General features: G+C 47.1%; 1 protein-coding gene across 4 annotated transcripts in view; it reads right to left on the bottom strand.

Annotated features, from left to right (window-relative positions):
• Positions 1 to 13,552, bottom strand: part of LOC138449874 (lens fiber membrane intrinsic protein-like) — a 203,529-nt gene extending 189,977 nt beyond the window's left edge. For 2 of the 4 annotated variants that reach the window (XM_069604800.1, XM_069604799.1), the window contains exon 1: positions 4,151 to 4,269. The gene's annotated coding sequence lies outside the window, so the exon portion shown is untranslated. Of the gene's footprint in view, positions 1 to 4,150; positions 4,271 to 13,466 lie in introns of those variants that run through there. The other 2 variants (XM_069604801.1, XM_069604798.1) reach the window with 2 other exon arrangements.
• Between the last annotated feature and the right edge of the window lie 470 nt (positions 13,553 to 14,022).

Genomic DNA, 14,022 nt, shown 5'->3' with positions numbered 1-14,022 from the left:
AAACTACAGGTAGCAATATTTATTTTTCTCGCAGCACTCTACTAAATGCAAACAACCAATACTTCCAAGTGCACTACAGTAGTCAGTAATCTGCGCAATGCACACTACCCAAGCACATAAAATATCCAGTTGTACCCTGTGCACTTCTATACACAGAGTATTTGAACACAGCACCCAGTGCACACACTGCAGGAGTGTTCACTCCATCAGCTCCAGGCATGGACTACAAACTATAGCATGTGCTAACAATCACCCCACCCATGAATCCAGCAATGTATGCAATGTTCACAAAACACACACAGAAGGAAACAATGTAAAACCTACATGCAAGCAGGCCACATAGTTTCCGTTGCAAGGCGTGCTGCCATGCCCCCAAGGCACTAGGACCTCACCACACACAACACACTAGAGTGTACCCTACCTTTAAATACTCATACCATGTTCACTACACTCCCCATCGGCAACTCAGTCCGCCATCTTTCACCCTGTCCACATGTTTGCATGCATGGCTGCATGACGTTGCATTCAGTGTGGTGAACGGTATTTGGGTGGCTGTGTACATTGTCCATATTTTGCATGTGTCTTGCTGCGGAATTCCTTTCATGACGCAATCGCATCTGGTGGCATATGTTGTGGTGGCTGTGGTCAAGGCCTAGTTTAATGCATGACGTTGCATTGGGTGTGGTGAATGGTATGTGGGTGGCTGTGTACATTGTCCATATTTTCCATGTGTCTTGCTGCGGAATTCCTTTCATGACGCAATATCGTCTGGCTGCATTATGTTGTGGAGACTGTGGTCAAGGCCTAGGCTTTTGGGTGCATGGCCTACGGCCTACGGCCTTTAGCCATGCACCCAACAGTCTAGGCCTTGCCCACACCCAGCACAACATAACAGAGCCATGCAGGCGACCATTTGGCCAGATACCACAATGCACACATTTTTCATAGGCAGCAGCACTTCTACCCAACCCCTACACCATAATAGAATGATGCATCCAAACAAGTAGCAATTACCAGAATCTACCAACATAGCACAGTGTCCGGCAACCCTACCTCCTTCCATTCAAATAGCATTGTATTATTGGCAACCAAATGACAAAACCTTAACAACAGTGGCCGTGCTCCCAGCACTCTATTAAGTGCACAAAATCAATACTGCGCAGTACAGTACTCACCGCTCCGCCCAAGTGACACGACCCAAGACAATCAAATATGCACTTCAACCCTATCCACTTCTATGCACAGAGTACTTCAACACTGCACTCAGTGCACACACTGCAGGACTGTTCACTCCAATAGCTGCAGCCAACGACTAAACACTGTAGGATGTGCTTACTATCACCACACCCATGGAACCACAAATGTATGCAATGCTGATGAACCACACACATGAGGCTACAATGTCACAGCTACTTGTAACCAAGGGACACAGTTGTCAGAGCAAAGCCTCCACTCATTCATCGAGTGGGCTACGGCCTTACCATGCGCAGCACACCGTACTAGATGCTATGTTACAATTTATTTTCATGTCATGTGCAATGGACTCCCATTCTGCAATTCAGCTGCCAGCAGTCACCATGGTAAGAGGTCACCGCACATCCTATTGTGCCGTAACGAAGGATGCCTGCATTCACCACACATGGTAGTCGCCTGTGGAGGAACCCGCAAATCAGCGCTATACACACGGATACTGCAGGCACACCACCGTCTTCTTCCACCTAAATATGACATACCTCACATATACTACATCCTACTCCCCCACCCTTTCTGTCCCTTCTTTTCACCACCATGGTGTTAAGTATGTTTGCCAGGCCCTTTCGGGGCCGCATTATCCTCCGATACACCATGGTGGCGTTTCCCAAAAATGTTGACGCACAGCACGCTCCCCTCCAGCTGACCACCGGCCGCATCCAATGTTCCGCGGACATCACGGCGTACTGCAAGCCAATGAGACTTTTGTCCACGGAGCAAACAGGGAAAGGGGTCCGCGGAGCAGAGCCACATATCACTAATTGTTTTAGATGTACATTTCAGATCTTTGTAACAAAAGTACTCCTCAGATTTCCACCAAACACACAAAAGCATGTTTTCGGGACCAAGCCCCCGCTCCTGCTCCTGCCACAAATTTGGTTACAATCCAACCAGCCGTTTGGGCCGTGCGCAAAGTTTTTTCCCGTTCTGTCTATGGAAGAAAAAAAAGAATTTGGGACCCCCATCTAACTTTGCCCACCCTTGAATAAACCTCACCAAACCTCCCCAAAGAATTCAGAGGGGGCCATATACTTTTATTGCAAATTTGGTGAGGATTCCTCCAGGGGAAGCAAAGTTATAAGCCGCCCAAAAAGAGGTCTTCCTATGGGTTTAGCAACTTAACCATAACTACATGGCCTCTACCGCGGGCCTTGTAATACACAAATAGTGCAAAGGCTTGCAGGTTGGGCTTAGGTAAAGCTGTGGTTATACAATCAAAATGTATTCTTGTTGTTGACCTTGTAGGTTCTCCACGCATTTCCTGACTTGTTCCCCTAGAATCCCATCTTCAGGGATCACTAAACTCGAATATTACACTGGAATACCCTATGATGCACCATCAACTTGTGACACCTTTTACCTATTTTACTGCTGATCAAGCCTAGTGTCCACCAACCCTATGTGTGACAGTCATCCTTAGAACAAATGACTTGAAAGGGTTCTGCTGTACAGCACCTAGAAGTAGATACAGTAAATGTCAGCTACACACATTCCATTTTCACCAGTTTCTGTAAGTATAATGCTGGCAAAACTGATAGCTGAAGGGTGATTTTTCTGCAAAGCATGCACTCCCCTTGGACATCTTCCGGTCTTTGCTACTACTCCCTCACTTGCTCGCTCTCTGCATGTTGCTCTCTCCCCATGTGCATTGTCACTCCCTCTCCCTGTGTCGTTCTCTGTCTCTCTCTCCCCGCATGCACTGTTGCTCTCTCTCCCCGCATGCGCTGTCGCTATATCTCTCTCTCTCTTCGCACATGCTGTAGCTCTCTCTCTGGCATTCTTGAAGATAATCCCTAATTCCATCTTCTCCCTCTCATCTTTGTTCTCAGCTCTTACTTTTTCTCTCATCCTTCCTCCCAAACTCAATTTTCTCTTACTTTCTCGCCCTTTCTCGTTCTTATGTCCTGTTGTTCATCATCAGCACCCACTATCAATTGCTTCCTCCATTGCTCTATTCCCCTTCTCATTCCAAGGCACAGATGCACCCCTTACCACATCCTCTGTGACCCTGGTGCATATAGATGAAAAATGCAAAGAACAACAGTAAACACCCAAACTATTGGCATTGCCAATGCTTGTTTCTGTGTATCGCTGCTCAACACATTCCACGTGCCACCTATAGAACCAGAGCAACCTGTTAGCAATGATGATGTGTTTAAAGAAACACCTAAATATGTATCTTATGTCAAGACAACCAGTATGTTATTTCATGTTCTGTTGGTTAGTATCTGTACATCCATAGCCGGGCATCCATCATCTTCAATGGGCCAGCAGGCACACGATCACTAAACTGTGTTCACACTTAAACAGCTGTAGGGGAAACCAACAGTGGGCGTGGAGCTCCCCATCACAATGTGTCACAGGTATGCTAGAAAATATGTGAGTCCCGGCACTTTGTTTTTACATATAAAGCAAAGAAACCGCGTGCACATTAAATGACCTACTCATATCAGGCAGTGCTCTTAAGATTGCCCCGCCCCCACCTTTTGAAGATGTGTTAACCGCCCCATCCCCCGCCAGGTTTTGGTCTACTTGCACCTCCCATAGCACAAGTAGAAGTGAGTACACCAAAGTGCGTGTATTTCTGTGCAAACCAAGCAACGCGCAGTGGGTTCATGGTGCTGGGTGCGCGCGCGCACAAACACATCTGTGCTCAGAAACATAAATGTGGATGCACCAACATAACAGTGCCCCCTAGTGAAATGCAACGGGTTGCATCACCAGGGAGTCATGATGCCACCAAGTCGGGAGCACCAACCAATACACTCATTGCCATGCAATATTAAAAATCATATGCACAACAACTTTAAGAACCACCACTTTAGAAAAAGAACATTAACCTGTTTTAAAAACCCTCCTTGCGCCCGTTAAACTGCATGGTGGCATGGTGCCAGCGTACCTGCTGCTTGTGGCTGCTTCCACTTCTGTCCTGCAGTATTAAATGATGACCTATCGCTGCCTTGCGAGGGATTGCTCTCTGCCTAACATCTGATCCTCCCAACCCTCGTGTTCTGATAATGAAAGTGAAAGTGCCGAATGTTTATATGAAATCAGCTGCTCGCAGAGTGGAAATGAACGTGTCTTCTTCAGCGTGACTGCAGTAAACAAACTCCCAGTGACGCGCTATGCTCGTTTCCCTTTCCTGCATGTGTTTTAAAGAGAATGCAAGGCATCGTTTTAACTTTCATGTCCAACAGGTTCAAAGCTGCGGTTGCTGAATGAACGAGCCGTGTTTTGGTATGAGGTTCAAATCGTGCCCTCCTCAGACACTTGGAAGAAAGCAGGCAGTGCTTAACAGACAAAAGCACGCCGAGCTCGAGAGCTGCTGTCAGCAACTTTAAGTCAAAGGGCAGCTCACCAGAGCCAACTGCTTTGACTGGCAAGAACTTTTTGTATAAGACACGTGCTTTCCCCGAATTATGTCCGCCTGCAAAAACCCTTAGCTCTCTCGCAGATCTGTTGCTGATGTCTATGTTAAAGGGATGCGATCCGGGTGAATAGGCTCGATCCCAAGTTGGGCGTAATGCCTGCAGCCTTCTAATTGCCTGCTGAGAAATGATTTTCATTTCCCCAGTAAAATACGGATTTACCAATCTCAGCATGTAATATACATCTTCTATACTGCGCCTGTTATCACTGTAGTGGCCTGCCACGCCAATGCTTGTCTGCAGGTTAGGGAGCCGAGTTGTGCACCGACCTGGGATATCCAGGCTAGGTAGGGCAGGCCCCCTCCCCACAATTCTGAAGCTTTTGATTTGGTCCCTTCACCTTTTACCTCCGTCTCAAGGCAAACCTTCAGCAGATTTAAATATTGAAAAACATCAGAATGATGGAGTGCGCGATTAGCACGCTGACAGTTCTGTGATGTTTAAGCAGCACTTTCTTCCTTTGGCAACAGGCATAAAAGGCTTTCATGTATTGTCACGAATAGGTGGATTGACATAACCTGGGCTCCTGTCCACTTACTAGACCAATTCCATAGGTGCATGTCTCCATTTCTGTACCACTGTACTCCCTCAGTTGCCACATAACTGCTAGAGCCGGTTGTTTCTCTGAGGCATAAAAAGGCTGCGGGTTTATTATAACAATCCACATCACTCATCTATTTCAAAACACTGCATGATTATCATCACAGTAACACCCTCTGGCGAATTGTTCTCCTGGTGTGGCGGCCAGCCGAATAACTCACCCCTTTCTTGCTTCCCCCCATCTTTTCAACCAACTCCACTTTAGGCCAAAGCTCTCCCAACCACCTCTGTCCGTGATCCACCTTCCCCTGCAGGCGATGGGCTGGAGGAGTGCCATTTATGACAGGGGAAGCTGAGCTCTCTTACATTCCTCAAGTGCCCTCGCCGCTGGGCCTCAGAGGGGCGATGATCCCAGGAGGAGCGAAAACGTCTCCTGATTTCCTAACCTCGTTGGAGGTTCTTACAGTGCCACTGAAAGCTCACACACTGCCACGCCTCTGATGGGTCCACGCCCATCTGTGGATCCCCCAGTTGTGGCCTCATAGCTCCAATAGTTGTGTGCATACGTTCCAGAAAAAAAGATCCATCCTGGTTTTTGATAAGTGCACCCCAACCCCTGCGTAGTACTTGGGTGACTTCAAGTTCTCCTAGACTTTTCTATTGCTGAATGTGATTCTGCTCCCCTCCATGTTTCTCTTGGTTCAATCTCTGACAACATGATCTGTGGCTCCCAAGCGAGCTGCCATTTTTTGCAGGGTGCTCATCATCTGTCTCACCAATACCCCTCTGTCCATGCTTGTGAGATCGTTTACACCCACGTGTACCAGTTGAGTGTCGGGTTTGGGGTACCTTGCCAGCAGCTCTTGCACATGATCTTCCAATTGACCCCATCTCATCCCCGGGATTCCAGGCCATTCAATCTTGAAATGTCTTGCTGTCATCTTTTCCCTCTGCGGTGTCCATCTTGATTTAGCCCTTGTCACAAAAAAGTGACCCACTACCCATACTGTTCTTCTGCTCCTTCTAGTTGCTGTTTGGTGGGGAGAGATGTGGAGTGGGGGATGATTATTGCTACATTTTATCTGTCTTTATGTATCTTTTAAAACTGTCTGACCTTCAACCCTCTATCTTTTTAATAGATTCAGGAGTCATACCTACCCATGCAGCTGAGGTGGCTGCTCCAATCCTGAAGGAGTGAGTTCTGAAAACCCCCTCCATTTCCTCTATGTATTTTAATGCCCTGTTCATAACGCTTTTAAACTCAAACCTGCTTAACTGCGTGTAGGAAGAGCGGGGGCCTCGCCCTTCCCAGTGGCCTTAAGGCTAGATATGTCAATAGGCCCTTAACTGGGAAGCATGGGCTTCCCTTGATGCTGTGTAGTGTAAATAATCTTCCTTTTACACTCTGGTCAGTCTTAGACCTTCTTAGGTGCAGCTGTGCCACCTCTTCTGACCCTGTGACATTTTCAATCCTTAAAAGAAAACTTCCCCCTCCTCCTTTGTGGTCTGGTACCAGCTGACTGAGCCTGAAGCAAGAGAGATAGGAGGAGAGCCAGAATTCTAGTCGAGGCCACAGATACAAATATATGGACAAGTATACACAAACGACCGCTGGCACGACGGAGTAGTGGGGAGTAAGGCACTAACAATAGCAAAGGCAGCAGTGAGCAAGGTACAAGAGGAAAACAACAAGTGCCTCAAGGAATGGGACAGGAGCGAAAAGTTAGTAACATGGGTAGACAACGAAGCTGGACCAATGCCAATAATTCCCCTTACTACCCCATCACTATGCTACCAGCACAATGGTGCAGAAGAGGTAGGAGAAAACGTCGGATGCAAAAGAATAGAAGTAATATCAGGAATGGGAGCAGGGACCGCAGTATTAATGGACCATTACTGGGCCTGTGGAGCAAAGGCATATGATAAGCTGCCATATAACTGGGGAGGGATATGCTCCCTAACACATGTGAACATACCCTCCTTAGCAGTACATAAAAAGGACGTCAAGCTCAACGAATTCAGCAAGATGCAAACTAACAGAAGGAAGAAGAGGTCCTTAGAGACTGCAGCAGCTATCCAACTGACAACTTCCAACCAACACAAGGAACTGAGGTGAGAAGGAAACTAATTGTAGGGACTATCTGAAGAATAACTGGATGAAGTACACCTGTCTCACAGATTGTTTAGCAGGACACAAATATTGTTTTTAGCACTAATATCCCCAGGATTGCAAGCATATGCAAATGCTAAGTGGCTCCAGATCACCCGTTGAGGGTTGATGGTAACAATAAATTAAATGGTAAACGGGTTCAATGCAATAAAGGAAGAGCTCAGAGCCGTAAGGCTGGTGGCACTACAGAATGGATATGTTCCGGACCTCCTCACAGCAATGGAAGGAGGAGTTTGCACAAAAATAGGGAGTTCATACTGCACCTTCATAACTGGCAATGACGAAGACAACAGGACACCCTCAGACGCGGTAGAACAATTGGCCCAGATGCACGCAAAGATGGAAGTAGAATTGAAGGGAACAGCAAAGGACCAGAGCTGGTTCGCCTATCTGTGGTCATGGATGCCCTCATTGCTGGTCGACAGCCTAAAGGTGATAGTGGGAGGACTGATCATAGGGACAGCATCCTTTGTGGAATAAAGATATGTGTTGGGAAATGCAAGAAGACAATGGAAGAGGTGATTGAAATGCAGCTGCTCATGGACCTGGAAAATGATGGAGCAATGGATGAGATTTTGAAGGAAAGAGAAAGACTAAGACAGAAGATAGCAGAATCAGACATGTTCTCACGTGGAACAAAGGTAGAAAACCCATGAAACCCAAAGATGTAGGGAAATGGGTATATTGCAAGCCTGAAGGTGGGTGCGTCTACATGTACTGGTCCTTTGAAGATCATATCCGCTAATACGGGCACCTGGCAGTAATAACTAAGGTATGGTGCCTAATAGACGATGGGAGAAACAATGGTGGTGTGGTCGGCAAGTTGACCAAATGGAGGACTGAAGAGGGAAGGTCAGAATAAACCTTCCATCCTGGAAGTCCCCCAAACAGGAAGAGGTACCAAAAGCAATATGGCCACCGAGCATACAAACTAACTTCAATACCCACTGCTCCCACAATGAAGATCTACCATGAACGATACCCGCTCAGCAGACCCTACAACCCTGCAGCAGTACAAACTCCACCCATGGTGGAGGAAGACAACAAAGACAGAGATGGAGAAAGCAGCATGGACAGCATCGACTAACGCCATGTCACCAGTCATTTGAGACATCATGATGACATATCTGCATTAGACAGGAAGCACATGTGCCGTCTGCACATTTCCGGACAGTCACACACCCAACTGCATGAAGAATACTTGTATACAGTTCTATTAGTTAGAGGACAGTGACATGTACATGTTGTCTGCATGTTTATTATTTTGTCATTAGGCTCGCTACAGCAACACAGAAACGCAAGAAGCAAGAAGAGCTTGTGTAAATGCATGCAGATGCTTACATGCAAATAACCCCATGGTATGACAGGAGCCCTCGAGGGACCTGACAGCCATTACACTAAAATAGAAGACACATACAACAGGAGCCAGACTATGGCTTGAGAAATGTATTAGGCCCAATGGTCTCAGAAAACCTCATGCCTCAAGCCCTGAAGCCCACAGACTGTCGCGTAAGCGTAAGCAGAATCGCTGCAGCAAGGGACACAGCCGCTGCCAAGGTCGCAGTGTTGCAAGTGACATTCCACACTCTGAACCCAAGTAACACTGTGCGGAGAGGCCCGCGGAGAGGCCTGCTTTCAGCAAAATACAGGATAATTCAGAGCACCAGAACTCACATATGTGTTCATCCAAACAAGTGATCTTGCCAGGCTGATTAAGTGCCAAAATTGGTAGCAGGGAAGAGCACATCCTCTCTTGGTCCATACGTTGGTCACAGCTGTAATTGATGTGGAGTGCTGTACCTTTACACACACAACTTACAGGTCTCTTGTGATTTCAAAGCTCCTCCAGTAACAAGTTCTCCAAAAGTATCCATGCTTTCAGCATCGAGAGTCACCCAGAGCAGGACTCATCACCACAAACTACAGGTAGCAATATTTCTTTTTCTCGCAGCACTCTACTAAATGCAAACAACCAATACTTCAAAGTGCACTACAGTAGTCAGTAATCTGCACAATGCACACTACCCAAGCACATAAAATATCCAGTTGTACCCTGTGCACTTCTATACACAGAGTATTTGAACACAGCACCCAGTGCACACACTGCAAGAGTGTTCACTCCATCAGCTCCAGGCATGGACTACAAACTATAGCATGTGCTAACAATCACCCCACCCATGAATCCAGCAATGTATGCAATGTTCACAAAACACACACAGAAGGAAACAATGTGAAACCTACTTGCAAGCAGGCCACATAGTTTACGTTGCAAGGCGTGCTGCCATGCCCCCAAGGCACTAGGACCTCACCACACACAACACACCACAGTGTACCCTACCTTTAAATACTCATACCATGTTCACTACACTCCCCATCGGCAACTCAGTCTGCCATCTTTCACCCTGCCCACATGTTTGCATGCATGGCTGCATGACGTTGCATTCAGTGTGGTGAACGGTATTTGGGTGGCTGTGTACATTGTCCATATTTTGCATGTGTCTTGCTGCAGAATTCCTTTCATGACGCAATGTCATCTGGCTGCATATGTTGTGGTGGCTGTGGTCAAGGCCTAGTTTAATGCATGCCGTTGCATTGGGTGTGGTGAATGGTATGTGGGTGGCTGTGTACATTGTCCATATTTTCCATGTGTCTTGCTGCGGAATTCCTTTCATGACGCAATATCGTCTGGCTGCATTATGTTGTGGAGACTGTGGTCAAGGCCTAGGCTTTTGGGTGCATGGCCTACGGCCTACGGCCTTTGGCCATGCACCCAACAGTCTAGGCCTTGCCCACACCCAGCACAACATAACAGAGCCATGCAGGCGACCATTTGGCCAGATACCACAATGCACACGTTTTTCATAGGCAGCGGCACTTCTACCCAACCCCTACACCATAATAGAATGATGCATCCAAACAAGTAGCAATTGCCAGAATCTACCAACATAGCACAGTGTCCGGCAACCCTACCTCCTTCCATTCAAATAGCATTGTATTATTGGCAACCAAATGACAAAACCTTAACAACAGTGGCCGTGCTCCCAGCACTCTATTAAGTCCACAAAATCAATACTGCACAGTGCAGTACAGTACTCACCGCTCCGCCCAAGTGACACGACCCAAGACAATCAAATATGCACTTCAACCCTATCCACTTCTATGCACACAGTACTTCAACACTGCACTCAGTTCACACACTGCAGGACTGTTCACTCCAATAGCTGCAGCCATGGACTAAACACTGTAGGATGTGCTTACTATCACCACACCCATGGAACCACAAATGTATGCAATGCTGATGAACCACACACACGAGGCTACAATGTCACAGCTACTTGTAACCACGGCACACAGTTGTCAGAGCAAAGCCTCCACTCATTCATCGAGTGGGCTACGGCCTTACCACGCGCAGCACACCGTACTAGATGCTATGTTACAATTTTCAGGTCATGTGCAATGGACTCCCCTTCTGCAATTCAGCTGCCAGCAGTCACCATGGTAAGAGGTCACCGCACAACCTATCGTGCCGTAACGAAGGATGCCTGCATTCACCACACATGGTAGTCGCCTGTGGAGGAACCCGCAAATCAGCGCTATACACACGGATACTGCAGGCACACCACCGTCTTCTTCCACCTAAATATGACATACCTCACATAAACTACTTCTCACTCCCCCACCCTTTCTGTCCCTTCTTCTCACCACCATGGTGTTAAGTATGTTTGCCAGGCCCTTTCGGGGCCGCATTATCCTCCGATACACCATGGTGGCGTTTCCCAAAAATGTTGACGCACAGCACGCTCCCCTCCAGCCGACCACTGGCCGCGTCCAATGTTCGCCGACATCACGGCGTATTGCAAGCCAATGAGACTTTTGTCCACGGAGCAAACAGGGAAAGGGGTCCGCGAAGCAGAGCCACATATCACTAATTTTTTTAGATGTACATTTCAGATCTTTGTAACAAAAGTACTGCTCAGATTTCCACCAAACACACAAAAGCATGCTTTCGGGACCAAGCCCCCGCTCCTGCCACAAATTTGGTTAAAATCCATCCAGCCGTTCTGGCTGTAGCCGTGCGCAAAGTTTTTTCCCGTTCAGTCTATGGAAGAAAAAAAAGAATTTGGGACCCCCATCTAACTTTGCCCACCCTTGAATAAACCTCACCAAACTTCCCCAAAAAATTCAGAGGGGGCCATATACTTTTATTGCAAATTTGGTGAGGATTCCTACAGGGGAAGCCAAGTTATAAGCCGCCCAAAAAGAGGTCTTCCTATGGGTTTAGCAACTTAACCATAACTACATGGCCTCTACCGCGGGCCGTGTAATACACAAATAGTGCAAAGGCTTGCAGGTTGGGCTTAGGTGAAGCTGTGGTTATACAATCAAAATGTATTCTTGTTGTTGACCTTGTAGGTTCTCCACGCATTTCCTGACTTGTTCCCCTAGAATCCCATCTTCAGGGATCACTAAACTCGAATGTTACACTGGAATACCCTATGATGCACCATCAACTTGTGACATCTGTTACCTATTTTACTGCTGATCAAGCCTAGTGTCCACCAACCCTATGTGTGACAGTCATCCTTAGAACAAATGACTTGAAAGGGTTCTCCTGTATAGCACCTAGAAGTAGATACAGTAAATGTCAGCTACACACATTCCATTTTCACCAGTTTCTGTAAGTATAATGCTGGCAAAACTGATAGCTGAAGGGTGATTTTTTTGCAAAGCATGCACTCCCCTTGGACATCTTCCGGTCTTTGCTACTACTCCCTCACTTGCTCGCTCTCTGCATGTTGCTCTCTCCCCATGTGCATTGTCACTCCCTCTCCCTGTGTCGTTCTCTGTCTCTCTCTCTCCCGGCATGCACTGTTGCTCTCTCTCCCCGCGTGCGCTGTCGCTATCTCTCTCTCTCCCTCCGCACATGCTGTAGCTCTCTCTCTGGCATTCTTGAAGATATTCCCTTATTCCATCTTCTCCCTCTCACCTTTGCTCTCAGCTCTTACTTTTTCTCTCATCCTTCCTCCCACACTCAATTTTCTCTTACTTTCTCGCCCTTTCTCGTTCTTATGTCCTGTTGTTCATCATCAGCACCCACTATCAATTGCTTCCTCCATTGCTCTATTCCCCTTCTCATTCCAAGGCACAGATGCACCCCTTACCACATCCTCTGTGCACCCTGGTGCATATAGATGAAAAATGCAAAGAACAACAGTAAACACCCAAACTATTGGCATTGCCAATGCTTGTTTCTGTGTATCGATGCTCAACACATTCCACGTGCCACCTATAGAACCAGAGCAACCTGTTAGCAATGATGATGTGTTTAAAGAAACACCTAAATATGTATCTTATGTCCAGACAACCAGTATGTTATTTTATGTTCTGTTGGTTAGTATCTGTACATCGCACATCTGCCATAGCCGGGCATCCATCATCTTCAATGGGCCAGCAGGCACACGATCACTAACCTGTGTTCACCCTTAAACAGCTGTAGGGGAATCCAACAGTGGGCGGGGAGCTCCCCACCACAATGTGTCACAGGTATGCTAGAAAATATGTGGGTCCCGGCACTTTGTTTTTACATATAAAGCAAAGAAACCGTGTGTATATTAAATGACCTAGTCATATCAGGCAGTGCTCTTAAGATTGCCCCGCCCCCACCATTTGAAGATGTGTTAACCGCCCCATCCCCCAAGTTTTGGTCTACTTGCACCTCCCATAGCACAAGTAGAAGTGAGTACACCAAAGTGCGTGTATTTCTGTGCAAACCAAGCAACGCTCAGTGGGTTCATGGTGCTGGGTGCGCGCGCGCACAAACACATCTGTGCTCAGAAACATAAATGTGGATGCACCAACATAACAGCGCCCCCTAGTGAAATGCAACGGGTTGCATCACCAGGGAGTCATGATGCCACCAAGTCGGGAGCACCAACCAATACACTCATTGCCATGCAATATTAAAAATCATATGCAAAACAACTTTAAGAACCACCACTTTAGAAAAAGAACATTAACCTGTTTTAAAAACCCTCCTTGCGCCCGTTAAACTGCATGGTGGCATGGTGCCAGCGTACCTGCTGCTTGTGGCTGCTTCCACTTCTGTCCTGCAGTATTAAATGATGACCTATCGCTGCCTGGCGAGGGACTGCTCTCTGCCTAACATCTGATCCTCCCAACCCTCGTGTTCTCATAATGAAAGTGAAAGTGCCGAATGTTTATATGAAATCAGCTGCTCGCAGAGTGGAAATGAACTTGCTTCTTCAGCGTGACAGCAGTAAACAAACTCCTAGCGACGCGCTATGCTCGTTTCCCTTTCCTGCATGTGTTTTAAAGAGAATGCAAGGCATCGTTTTAACTTTCATGTCCAACGGGTTTAAAGCTGCGGTTGCTGAATGAACGAGCCGTGTTTTGGTATGAGGTTCAAATCGTGCCCTCCTCAGACACTTGGACGAAAGCAGGCAGTGCTTAACAGACAAAAGCACGCCGAGCTCGAGAGCTGCTGTCAGCAACTTTAAGTCAAAGGGCAGCTCACCAGAGCCAACTGCTTTGACTGGCAAGAACTTTTTGTATAAGACACGTGCTTTCCCCGAATTATGTCCGCCTGCAAAAACCCTTATCTCTCTCGCAGAT

The sequence above is a fragment of the Ambystoma mexicanum genome, chromosome 1p, assembly GCF_040938575.1.
Source record: "Ambystoma mexicanum isolate Mex_15411 chromosome 1p, UKY_AmexF1_1, whole genome shotgun sequence".
Taxonomy (NCBI): Eukaryota; Metazoa; Chordata; class Amphibia; order Caudata; family Ambystomatidae; genus Ambystoma; species Ambystoma mexicanum.
Note: the sequence above shows the minus strand (reverse complement) of the source record. Positions and strands in the feature narration are given on the sequence as shown.